We start from the raw sequence: 12,025 nt of genomic DNA, 5'->3' as shown, positions 1-12,025 counted from the left end.
GTAGCGGCTGTCTGCATCTCTCTACGGGACACGTGCTGTGCTAGGCTCTTCACATGCAAATTGGAAATGAGGCTGAGAGAGAGGAAGTGTTTGTCCCAGGTCAACAGCGACTGAGAGGCAGAGCTGGGACCACACACAGTTCCTGTCCCGTCAGCCTTTCTGTTCCCACAGAGGTAAGGTTTTATTTCATGCCACCTTTTCTGCTTCCTGGGCTCCCAGGTCCCTGGCAGGGGCCAGTTGGAATTCTTACCTGGATGAAAGTGAAAGGCCACTGGTTGAACTGTTCACAATGCCCGCCTACTACCCAGCTGATTGGCAGGGTGGCCGTGACTGACAGGTTGCTGATGCATGACACTAACATTTTGACCCTCCGCCCCTGCTTTAACCTCAAGAGTGCGGAGTCACGACAGCCAGCGCCTAGGGACTTCCTGCAGAAGAGCAGGGATAAAAATGGAAGGCAGAAGCCAGAGGTTGAGTCAGAGAGTTGGCTGATCCAATTAAGGAGAAAGTAGAAGCTGGCTGTCGTCAATTTGCAAATCATCAGCTCATCTTGCAAGCTGGGCAAAGCCATTTCTCCGAAAATCCAATTACAACGCAGAGCTGAGAGGGCAGCCCTGGGGTTTCTGCTCGGCTCCCTGTCTGCCCCACCGTCCCTTGGCTGTCTCATGTCCAAGGGCGTTGCTAGCAATCCGTGAGCTTCTCGTCGCGGGGGCTCCAGGAGGGCCGTTCTCTCTCAGCAGCTGGGCACCAGGCATTCCGTCCTCACCCTTGACTGCCATGGGTCCCTCCAGCCCTCTGCTGACCCAGAGACTGGCCGCAAAGAGTCAGCGCAGCCCCGGGAACAGACAGACCCACCCCATACCCTTGGATTTTCTCAGGGGTGGCATCTGGGCCTGGTCTGGGTCGTGCCACTGAGGCCCCCTGGCCAGAAAGGGTGAAGTGGTGTTTCTTAAAATTCAGCGTGATTTAACGTTTCACATTTTGTGTTCATTGGGACTGTGATGTTTTCCTGTTGGAAATGAAACCGTTTCTTCCGCCTTACATTGCCTTTTAGCTAACACGGGGCACCCCTCACAGAGCAGCTCTGTATCAGAGCTGTGCGTGTGGGAGGTGGTCTGGCCTGGCGCGTGGGGGCACGTGGCTCCGTAGCCGAGCTGCCTGGGTTCAAACCCTGGCTTTGCGATGACCGAGTCCAGTTCCTTGGGTGAGCCATTTACCCTTGTGGGGCCTCCGCTTCCTCATCTGTACAGTGGGGTTCGTGGCGATCCTGACCAGGTGGGTGCCTGTGACACCCAGCAGGCCACGCCTGGCTCGTGAAAAGCTGCTCTGTGAAAGGGAGGCTCCTCTCCTTTGTGGAGAAAAACTCCCAACGTGAATGGAGCAGTGTGGGTCCCAGAGGGGGTGGGGTGGTGGGTGGGGCGATGCTCCTCTGGAGTCCCGTCCCTGGTCTCAGCAGGGTTGTGATTTGAGAGCCGAGGACGACACAGTCTTGGCGGATGAATTTGACTCTCCAGGGTCGCAGCGGGCGGGCGCCTGGGAGAGAACCAAGGGTGAGCGCTCTGCGGACTCACTCGGGAGCCACAACGGCCCGCAGGAGCTGCCATTCCCTCCCCGTCTCATTCGGGATTATGCAGCACTGGTGGGGGGGGGGGGCGGGCAGGCAAAGGATGGAGACATGGGGCCCACTCTGAGGCCTTGGCTTTTGGGAGGCGGGAGGGCGGTGGGGAGGGGAGGTGGGGAGGGGTGCGAGGGTGGGGAGGGAGCCAAGCAGCCTGGGGGCAGAGGCAGCTGTGCTGAGTCCTCTGGGCTCCCGGGGCCCCGCTGCTCCGCTGCTCCGAAGGAGGAAGCAGTGGCCAGAGGTGCTGACTTCCGAGTTAGCGAGCTCGTGTGCTGCTGGGGGGCGGGGGGAGGGGTGGGAACTGCCACGCGACCCCGTGGAAACCCCCTGGTGGCGGGTTGTGTCCCGCTCCCTCCTCTGGCCCCAGGCCTTTTACTGCTTTTCATGTTTCCTTTTTTTTTGAAATATTTTATTTGTTTATCTTTAGTGAGGGAAGGGAGGGAGAAAGAAAGAGAGAGAGAGAAACATCAATGTGCAGTTGCTGGGGGCCATGGCCTGCAACCCAGGCATGTGCCCTGACTGGGAATCGAACCTGTGACACTTTGGTTCGCAGCCTGTGCTCAGTCCACTGAGCTACGCCAGCCAGGGCACATGTTTTCTTTTTCGCGGAGGTGTTACTTATAGTCAGTGAGGAACAAAGCTCTTTAGTAGACAGCTCCGTGAGTTCTCACTTACGTGTGCAGCTCTGTAGCCACCTCCCAGATCAAAATCTAGGGCATTCCCAGGACCCAAGGCGGCTGCCTCAGGCCCTGCCCCCTGTCAAGCCCCGCCTCCAGGGAACCCCCAGTTCTAACCTTCATCCCGGTAAGTTGGCTTTGCCTGTTTTTGAACTTCAAATAAACAGAGTCAGACAGTTCCATAGGTTCCCCCACTCTCAATTTTGCCTTCCACAGTTTCCGTCACTTGAGGAAACCCATACTCTGAAAATACTGAATGGAAAATTCCAGAAATAAACAGTGCATACACGTTAAGTTGCACATCACTCTGAGTGGCGTGTCCCACTCTGTCTCACCCCACGCTACACGTTCCACACGGCATTTTGAGAGGGGCGAGAGAGACCACATCCACGCAACTTGCGTTACGGCAGGTTGTTACCATTCTTCTATTTCATCATTAGTTATTGTTGTCAGCCTCGTGCTGTGCCTCATTTAAAAGCTGACTTTATCTTAGGTACGTATGTGTGTGCAGGGAAAACGTGGCACACGTCGGGTTTGGTGTGTCCGTGGTTGGGGGCTTCCCCTTGGGGTCTGGGAGCCTAATCGCACGGCGAAAGGGGACGACGTGCGCATGCTCTTGTGTCCGACTTCTTCCACGCGACGCTGTGGCCCTTGCAGGGTTTTTGCAAAGCTGCACCTCGCTCTTCTCTGCTGCTGGGTGCTGTTCCATCGTGCCGATACACCCTGACCTATGTTTTCGTTCTCCTGTGGATGGGCTTCAGGCTGTTCTCTCCAGCCTGGGACCATGGTGAACGAAGCTGCTGTGAACGTTTTTGCACCTGGATTTGCGTGCGCTGAGGCTCTGGTGTCTGCCAGGCGTACGCCCTCTCGGGTCTGTGGGCCTTTCGGACTTTTTATGTGAAAACGCTCCAAGATCAGGGAAAAGGGAACTAGAACGTGGCAGGCCTGGGGGCGGGGGGTGGGGAGCGGAGAGGAGAGCAAGAGCATCACCACCAGCATTTCCCCTTTCAAAGATGTCATCTGATCTTTGATTTTCTGCCCTCGAAAGTAAATTATCCCCCTCCCCCTCCTGGGGGTGCCTATTGAAGTCCTGAATATCGGTAGACCTCAGAGATGGTCAAGATCACGTGCATTCTTCCCGTTCTACAGATGGCGACACTGGCGCCCAGAGAAGCGACTGGCCCGAATCCTCGCAGCTGGGAAGGGGCAGGGCCAGGAACACGAAGACTCCTGGGGACTAGCAGCCTCGCCCGTGAACCGGGGGAGGAGGGGTCACGGTCACTGATCTTCGCCAGCGCTGTCGGGCGAGCCGGAAGCTGTCGTCCCCAAGGTTCAGAGACTTCTCGCAGTCATCTTACCATGCTTATTGCATGTCAGTTCCTAGATTTACTCTGTTCAAGAGTCAATAAACCCCCCTGACCACCTGCTACGTGCCAGGTACTGTCTCGGTCTCCGGGCATCCAGCAGGGGACAGCACCGACCAGCGTTCCTGCCCTCACATAGCTTGCGTCCTCTCAGGGGAGAAGGCCGGTAAATGCATAAAGAAGTTGGGTGAAGTTCGTGGGTTAAAGGGAAGAACTCTAGGACCACACAAAGCAGGACGGAGGATGGGAAATGCTGGCTGGAGGCTTGGGGACAGAGCGAGCTGGATGTCCACCAGGATGACCGGGGAAGGTAGCATTCAGAAGCCCTGAAGGGGGCGAGGGAGTGCTGTCACGTGGGGTGGGCGCTGCGGGGCGGGAGAATGTTCTGGGCAGAAGCAAGAGCAACTGCAAAGGCCCCGAGGCAGGACTCTGCCTGGGGGGGGGGGCGGGGTTGGGAACCTGGAGGAGGACCGTTGGGCCAGAGCAGGTTGAGCAAAGGGCAGGCGATGTGGTCAGAGAAGCGGGAGGGCAGAGGGTCCACAGGGCCACACAGACCGCGACAAGGACTTGGGCCCTGACTCAGAGTGAGGTGTGGAGACTGTGGAGTCTCCTTCAGGGTAGTGACACCCGACTCAGCGCTTCTGAAGACCCCGCTGGCTGCCATGTGGGGAAGAGAGGAGGACAAAGACAGCAGCAGCAGGGACACCGTTGAAAGGACTGTGACCATAATCCAGTGGCAGACGATGGGGCTTGGCTCCACAGGGACAGCGGAGGGAGACCCGTCCTGGTGACGTGTCGAAGGCAGCGATGACAGGACTTCCTGGCAGGCTGACATTGGTCTTAATGTAAGGTCACCTTACATGCAAGGCACGCACGCTTTGCCAAGAAGGCCACCGAGTCTCAGGCACCAGCGCTTCCTCGTTCTCCTACATCGTCTCTCCCTCAGGTTCTCCTCCCCGCAGTCAGCAGGGGAAGGCCTCCTCGGGTCTTCCTCCCACGCAGGGCCGAGCCCTTGAACCGAGTGCGTGCGTGTTGGGGCAGAGGAAGTCACTTGGACTCTGCCTCATCTGTCCCTTTATCTGCTTCTCCGCTTCCTCTTTTCTGGGGGGGGGGGGGGTGCATTTTGACAAAGCCTTACAAGCACCTGAATGATGGAACCTCCTGGGAGGCGACCCTGACCCTGGAGGCCTTGAATGCGCTCCAGCCCCACCCCCTTCCTCCTCCGGGCCGAGTCTGTGCCGCCTCTGGGCCTCAGCACTTGCTGTCCAGCTCCGCTCCTGGAGTGGCATTTCTGCCGCCTCCTTCATGCTTCGGTTCCTGGAAAACATCGCTTCCTCGGAGACGCCTCCCCTGATGTCTCTGCTCTCTTCAGAGCGTTTCCCACAGTGTGTGATGATTTACCTGTTTGCTTGCTGGTTGCCTCGGACCTGCGGCCCCTGAGGGCTGCGAGGATGACTGTCTCAGGCACTCTCCCCTCATTCTGCAACAGGGACCTGATCCTAGGTCTCTTTTACGAGTGTCTGAACCTTTAAACTTGCCCTTGCCTCGCCCCAAAGGACCCTGGCTTGACGACTGGGTAGGCTCACATTCCTGGAACATCCGTGGTGCCTGTGTCCCTTCTCCGTGTGTGGACTGTGGCACATTATTTCTACAGACACGCAGGGTTTGTGTACCAGGAGGGCTGCCTGGGGGCGAGCACGTCATCCTGCCCTCACCTCCCCGAGGGCACTTGGCAGGGACAACTGCACACTGAACGCAATCCTCAAGGAAGCTTCCAGGGGCCCGGCCCGTCCACACCTAACCAGCCGGTTGCATTCCAAGGGTTTCTTGGTGCGGGTGCGACGGGAATCAAAATATTTTCTCTCACTGCAAGGATGTTATTAAACCCAAGATGCTTCTCCGAGCTGGCCCATGAGAGCGTCTTGTTCAGTACCTGCCCTGGCTCCCTGCCAAGGCCACCTCTCTGGCTGAGGAGGTTGGGAGGTGAGGGTGGAGAGGAGTCAGGGCGAGGAGGGCAGGGGTGGGAGGTGGGGGGGGGGTGGAAGGAATGTTCACACGGGTGCCCCGGGGCCTCCTCCTGGGAGGTGGGGCACTGGAGCCATTTTCGAACCTGCGGGCCACACGGGGGCGGCGCGTTGAGATCAGGGACGTCAGAAAGAACACGGGTTTTGGAGTCAGGCAGAACCAAGTTTGATGCCGGCTTTTCCTCTTAACCCACAATGGGAAACTTGCCTCGAGATGGAGGCCTTTTTGTCCCTCCCTATCGGGGCTGTGCTAAGGATTGAGTGTGATTAACCTTGACCTGCCGCCTTGCCCGTGTCAGTTTCCTAGGGCTGCTGTAACAAATACCAGGAACTCGGTGCCTTCAGCGATGCAAATACGTTGCTTTATAGCTCTGTAGCTGAGAAGTGTGCCACGGGGCCGCATCAGGCTAGAAATCAGGGTGTCAGCAGGGCTGAGCCCCCCGAGGCTCCAGGGAGGATCTGCCGGTCTCCCTCTTCTCGCCGCCGGCGGTGCCCACAGGCCTCCTCCGCCGCCTTCAAAGCCGGGAACTTGGCTGAGCCTTTGTTCACGCCAATCACTCTGACCCTCTTTGGCTGTCACGCTTCTGTCCCCTCCTCCTCTGCCTCTGTCTACTTTTGCGGCCCCCTTAGGATTACTTTGGGCCCCTCCTCAACCCTGAAAAAGGATAATCTTCCTATTTTAATACGATCAGCTGATTAGCAACCTTAATTCACCTTTGCCACGTAGAGTGACAGAGTCACAGGTTCTGGGGGTTAGGATGGGGCATCTTTAGGGAGCTACTCACCAGCCCACCAGTGCTCGTCCACACTCGTCTTTATTTGCCCTGGGGTCTCCCCCTCGCCACACCCCACGCCTGGCTGCCTGATTGTCCCTGTGGGATCCTGACGCCCACAGGGCGAGGCCCTGTGTGGCATGCCCAGGGGCCAGGCGGAAGACTCATTTGTCCTGTAGGAACTATGAGGAGGACGCAACGCAGGTGGCTGGACAAGGTGAAGTTTACGGCCATTCTTCAGGTGCCCCGACTGTGCGTCTGACTCCCTCGGGGCCACCCACACGGCCCTGTGGGGCTGTTTTCATAGTCTTCTCTCCCTGGGAACAATGGCCCTTAAAGTGTCCTGCTGCTCCCCAGCTGCCGCACAGCAGATGGCAGGTGTGGGGCTCTTGGAGGCCACCTGCCTGGGACCTTTCAGAAGAAGGGAGACAGCTGGAGCCTCCTGTTGGGGACGCATCAACAGAGGAAGACCTCGTGGCTGGTGGAGGCCTCGTGGCTGGTGGGGGCCTTGTGGTTTGTGGGGAGCCTCGTGGCTGGTGGAGGCCTTGTGATTTGTGGGGGGCCTTGTGGTTTGTGGGGGGCCTCGTGGTTGGTGGGAAGTCTCATGGTTTGTGGGGGGCCTCGTGTTTGGTGGGAAGTCTCGAGGTTTGTGGGGGCCTCGTAGTTGGTGGGGGCCTTGTGGTTTGTGGGGGGCCTCGTGGCTGGTGGAGGCCTCGTGGTTGGTGGGAGGCCTTGTGGTTTGTGGGGGGCCTCGTGGTTGGTGGGGGGCCTCGTGGTTGGTGGGGGGCCTCGTGGCTGGTGGGAGGACTCATTCTCAGCTCACCTCCGGCTGGGCAGCCTGTCACCCTCGAGCATGGTGCCTTGCTCAGGGTCCAGGTCTCCTGGCTGGGATGGCATCTCAGCTGGTCAGCAGGTATTCTGATTTGTTCGGAGACCAGCTTCCAAATTTTCCTTGTTCCAGGGAAGGTGTGTTTTTTGCCTTCTGTGGGGGAAACAGACATTTTTTTCCACATTAAGAACCACCCAGGTTGCAGGGAGGGGACAGGGATAGTGAGGGGCCTGCCCCTTGAAGCGCCGTCTCTCCCGCAGGACCTCTGGGTGGTCTGGGCTGGTTCGCCTCTCCTGCTGAGCGGAACTGGGCTGGGCTGGGGCTCAGAGGGACGCCTCTCTCGCCATCTAGTGGAGAGTGGCAGAACTTCAAGCTGTAGTGGTCTGTCTACACTGGAGCTGGTTATCCAAGGGCAAGCGTCCAAACCCTGGCTGGGTCACACAATCCCCTAAGGAGGTTTTAAAACATACATATGCTCAAGCCCTACTGCATACCTACTGCATCAGAACCTCTGAGGTCTGGGATCTGCATTTTAGCTTTGGAATGCAGATCTCCAGGCCTTACCTGCCAAATCTGTTATTAGGCTTTTTTTATATAAAGATTTTATTTAGAGAGGGGAAGGGAGGGAGAAAGAGAGGGAGCGAAACATCTGTGTGTGGCTGCCTCTTGTGCACCCCCTACCGGGGACCTGGCCCACAACCCAGGCATGTGCCCTGACTGGGAATCGAACTGGCGACCTTTTGGTTTGCAGGCCAGCACTCAATCCAGTGATCCACACCAGCCATAGTGGAATCTGGATTCTTTTTTTTTAAGATTTTTATTAATTTATTTTTAGAGAGAAGGGAGGGAGATAGAGAGAGAAACATCAATGTGCAGTTGCTGGGGGTCATGGCCTGCAACCCAGGCATGTGCCCTGACTGGGAATCGAACCTGTGACACTTTGGTTCCCAGCCCGAGCTCAATCCACTGAGCTACGCCAGCCGGGGGAATCTAGATTCTTAACAAGACTTCTTCAGTAACTCCTATGGCTTGACCGGAACACCACTGACTCAGCTGTCCCCGAGTTAAACGAGACAACTGTGGGATGCGGGCTTCTCTTAAAAAGTGGATGCTATGGTTGTTGTATTACTAGAAGCATAATACCCCGGTTAGGGAAGGATATAATACAGAGGTTAGTATCCGGGTTTAAGCCCTACGTTTACTAATGCCAACTGTGCGACCTCGGGTCCACGTCTCAACTTCTTCCCGCTTCTGCGGACTCGGGGGTCAGGCAGAAAGCACGTCGTGGCGCAGGGCCTGACTCTTAGGAAGAAGATCCGGTGTGCACAGTCCCCGTGCCCGTATCTGCCGGGAGCACAGTGTGCGATTCCAGGGACACAGTTATAAAGGGAATGTCCGGGGGAGGAGGAGGAGCAGGAGGAAGGGGACAGGAGAGGAAGAGCCGAGGGACCTGGAGAAGGTTTGAGGGTCTATAACTGGGGGTAGGAGATATTTGGGGAGAGAGGTGTATGTGCTACTTAAACAATCCCCCACCAGGCACCAGGCCCCCCTGTGAAAGAGGCGGTCTGCAGGAGCAAACGCCTGTGAACCCCCCGCACTGGGAAGGCCGCGGACCGGCTCCCGGGGCGGCGAGATTGCCGTGCTGGGAGCCTCCAGGCGCGTGCCGAGGGAGAGCTCCGCGTGTCTGAGTCGCAGGGCAGTGGGGGGCCCACGGAGGCGCTTCCATCCCTCACGGCCTGTGGGCTGATCCGGGAGGGACACACAGACAGGCATTTGCCACAGTGGCTCCTTGTATGTTTATGTGCCTGCTCAGTACATGTATGTCCATATGGATGCATGCCTAATACTGAGGTTTCACAGAAGTAGGTGGCAAGGTCAGGCCTGAGCCAAACTTAAAATACATACCGTATTTTGCCATGTATACTGCGCACTCACGTGTTTGTGCGCATGATACACGGGATTATTATACCTATGGTTTGTAATCACTATATCTGTGTATAAGGTACATCCTTATTTTTCCCTCAGAAATTTGGCAAAAATGTATGCATTATACAGGCAAAATATGATATATATTACTGTTATGGACAAAATGATTGTATTTCACCCTTCCCAAGTTCCTATGTTGAAACCTGACTCCCCCCCAACCCCTGCCACCATGTGATGGTATCAGCAGGTTAGCAGGTTGAGCCTTTGGGAGGTGATTAGGTCTGAGGGTGGAGCCCTTAGGAATGGGATTAGTGCCCTTATAAAAGAGTCCCCAGAGAGGTCCCCGCCCTTGCACCCTGAGGACACTGAGATGACGGCCATTGGCACCCTGGACAGGGCTCTCAGCAGAACCTGACCACGTGGGTGCCCTGACCCTGCACTTCCGGCCTCCAGACGGTGAGACGTAAACGCCTGAGGTTTAGAAACCCCCCGTCTAGGCTACTCGGTTCCAGCAGCCGGAACAGACTACGACATGAAGTCCTAACTACAGAGCAGTAGTGCACGGGGCAGAAACAGCCTGGGGGTCTTAGGGCACCCACCCTCAGAGAGACTCCCCACGTGGGTCTGGAGATTGAGCTCGGTGGCGTGGTGCGCTGCTTCCCTGCCAAGGGAGACTGTCCCCCACAGCGCCTCCACTCTCAGGCGCCTGGGGTGCTGCCGCCCTGGCAGGGCTGCCTTCCGCAGGGACCCAACTTGAGGCCACGAGGACTGTGGCGGTGGGCTCACTGGGGCAAGTGGCCGAGAAGCCACGGCCACGGTGGTTCCGGAGAGGGAAGGCGCACACGGACCCACCCTTCCTTCGGCCCCCTGCCCACCGCACGCGTGTCTCCTGGGGCCTGCGCCCCCGGCCTCATTTGTTCGTTTCCCTCAAAGCACCCGCTTTCAGGGGGCGGGTGTCTCTTTGGTCCTGTGTGGCCCGCGGCTCTCCCTTGGGTGATGCTGCGTGCCGTCGGCCTCTGCGGGGCTCCTGGCAGGGCCCCGCTCCAGGCGTCCCCAGGCTCGGTGTCCCCAGGGGGCCGCGGCTACGTCCTCAGCTCTGGACTGACCTCCACCGTGAGCTAGAGCCCAGTCACCCCGGGGAAGAACCTGGCCTGGAAACTGCATTAGGATGAGGGGCGACATTCCTCAGGGTGTCCAAAGGGTGACATGGCAGTGAGGAGAGACAGGGCGGCCTCCTCCCAACACATGCAGCCTGGCCTCTGACCTTGTAAGGTCCCAGGTGCCAGGGAGGGGCACTCTAGCTAGGGAGATTGGGTGAGCTAAAAAAAAAAAAAAAAGAATTTAGGATTATCTCACCCTTCTGTGTCGTTCTGTGCAGTGTAGACAGAATGCTTGACGTGCAGGGGAGGTCATGTGTGCACACACGTGTGCAAGTGTGTGCAGGTGTGAGGTTAGTGGGAGTGAGGAGAAGGGGCAGGAGTCGCTTGAGGGCAAGCCCAGGTGGCTGGTGGGTAGCTGCACTGGGGCTCTTGGGGTCAAGCAACTGAACCCCAGTTCAAGGTGACTTAATCCAGCGGTGGGGGGAGTGTGTGGACTGAATTATGTCCCTCCAAAATTCACACGTTGAAGTCCTAACCCCCAGCACCTGAGAATGCGACTGCATGGGGTGACAGGGACTTCAAAGAGGCGCTAGAGTTAACACGAGGCTATCGAGGTGGCCCTGCCCCAGTGCTGCCGTCTTTCTAGGAAGAGATGAGGACACAGACACACACGGAGGGGAGGTCAGAGGGGACACATGGAGGAGACGGCCATCTATGAGCCGAGGAGAGAGACCTCAGAAGCAGCCAACCCTGCTGGCACCTTGACCTTGGACTTCTACCCTCCAGAACTGCGAGAGGTTCAGTTCCTGTGGTTTAAGCCCCCCAGCACTTGGTAATAATGGTGGCCGCGGCAAAATAATACAGGGAAGGGATGGGGGAAGGGGGCGCGTTAGGGTGTCACTCAGCCAAACCGCAGGAAGCAGGAGTGGACCAGCTTCAGGGACAGCTGGATCCAGGGCCTGTGTCGCCCCTCCCTGCACCCTTCTCCCATCTTGTGTTCTTCTCTGGTTGCCCCCACTCTCGGGGGCGCCTCCTGCGGGACGGACATGGCAGCTCTGCGGCACTGAGGCACATCTTATGGCTTGAAATCCAAAAGCCAGGGAAAGCTAACTTTTCGGAAAGGTCAAGGGAAAGATTCTGTTTCCCTGGAGCTCGGTGCCTACCATCCCAGGGCCTGGGGACTGCAGGGCTGCGATTGGTCCGGACGGCGTCATGTGACCTCGCTGAAGGTGGGGGTGGGGTGAGGGGGTGGAGGCCATGGGGCAGGGTGATCATCAGACCCCCACCCCCAAAAAGGACAGGAAGTGGGGGCAACGGCGGAAGCAGGGAGGAATCCCTCAGCAGGCGTCTGAGGCCCAGACAGGGACAGGCCACGCAGCCCGTGTGTGGGGCAGAGCCAGGGCGGCCAGCTCCGCCTGGCCTCTGAGCATCCCAGTGGTGAGAAGAATGAGGCGGCGGACACCCCGGCCACTTAGGAATTGGCTGCCAGGCCTCGGGCAAGGAGGCGTGGTGTGGGGCTGGCTGTTGGAAGTACTCACCCAACCAGGCCCTTGCAGTCCCGGAGCGACCACCTTGTTTTAAGTCCGGAGCCCGAGGAGCTGTCTTTCCCTTTAAACCTGTGATTATAGAGCAATTTTCTGCCAGGTGGAGGGGGCGGGCCCAGCCGGAGGAGGAGGTCCTTCCGCCCGCCCGGGACTGTCTGGCTCGAACTGGT

The 12,025-nt window shown here is 57.9% G+C and overlaps 1 long non-coding RNA gene across 1 annotated transcript; it reads left to right on the top strand.

The window, feature by feature from the left end:
* LOC123832353 lies at positions 1-3,724 on the top strand. The gene is made up of 2 exons (XR_006788026.1): positions 1-173; positions 3,445-3,724. It is a non-coding gene; the product is annotated as an uncharacterized LOC123832353 (long non-coding RNA).
* The last annotated feature ends 8,301 nt before the right edge of the window (positions 3,725-12,025 follow it).

Source organism: Phyllostomus hastatus, unplaced genomic scaffold, assembly GCF_019186645.2.
Source record: "Phyllostomus hastatus isolate PE091 unplaced genomic scaffold, TTU_PhHast_1.1 phas_scaffold_182, whole genome shotgun sequence".
NCBI classification, from domain to species: domain Eukaryota; kingdom Metazoa; phylum Chordata; class Mammalia; order Chiroptera; family Phyllostomidae; genus Phyllostomus; species Phyllostomus hastatus.
The sequence above is the reverse complement of the archived record's forward strand: the minus strand, read 5'-3'. Positions and strand labels throughout refer to the sequence as shown.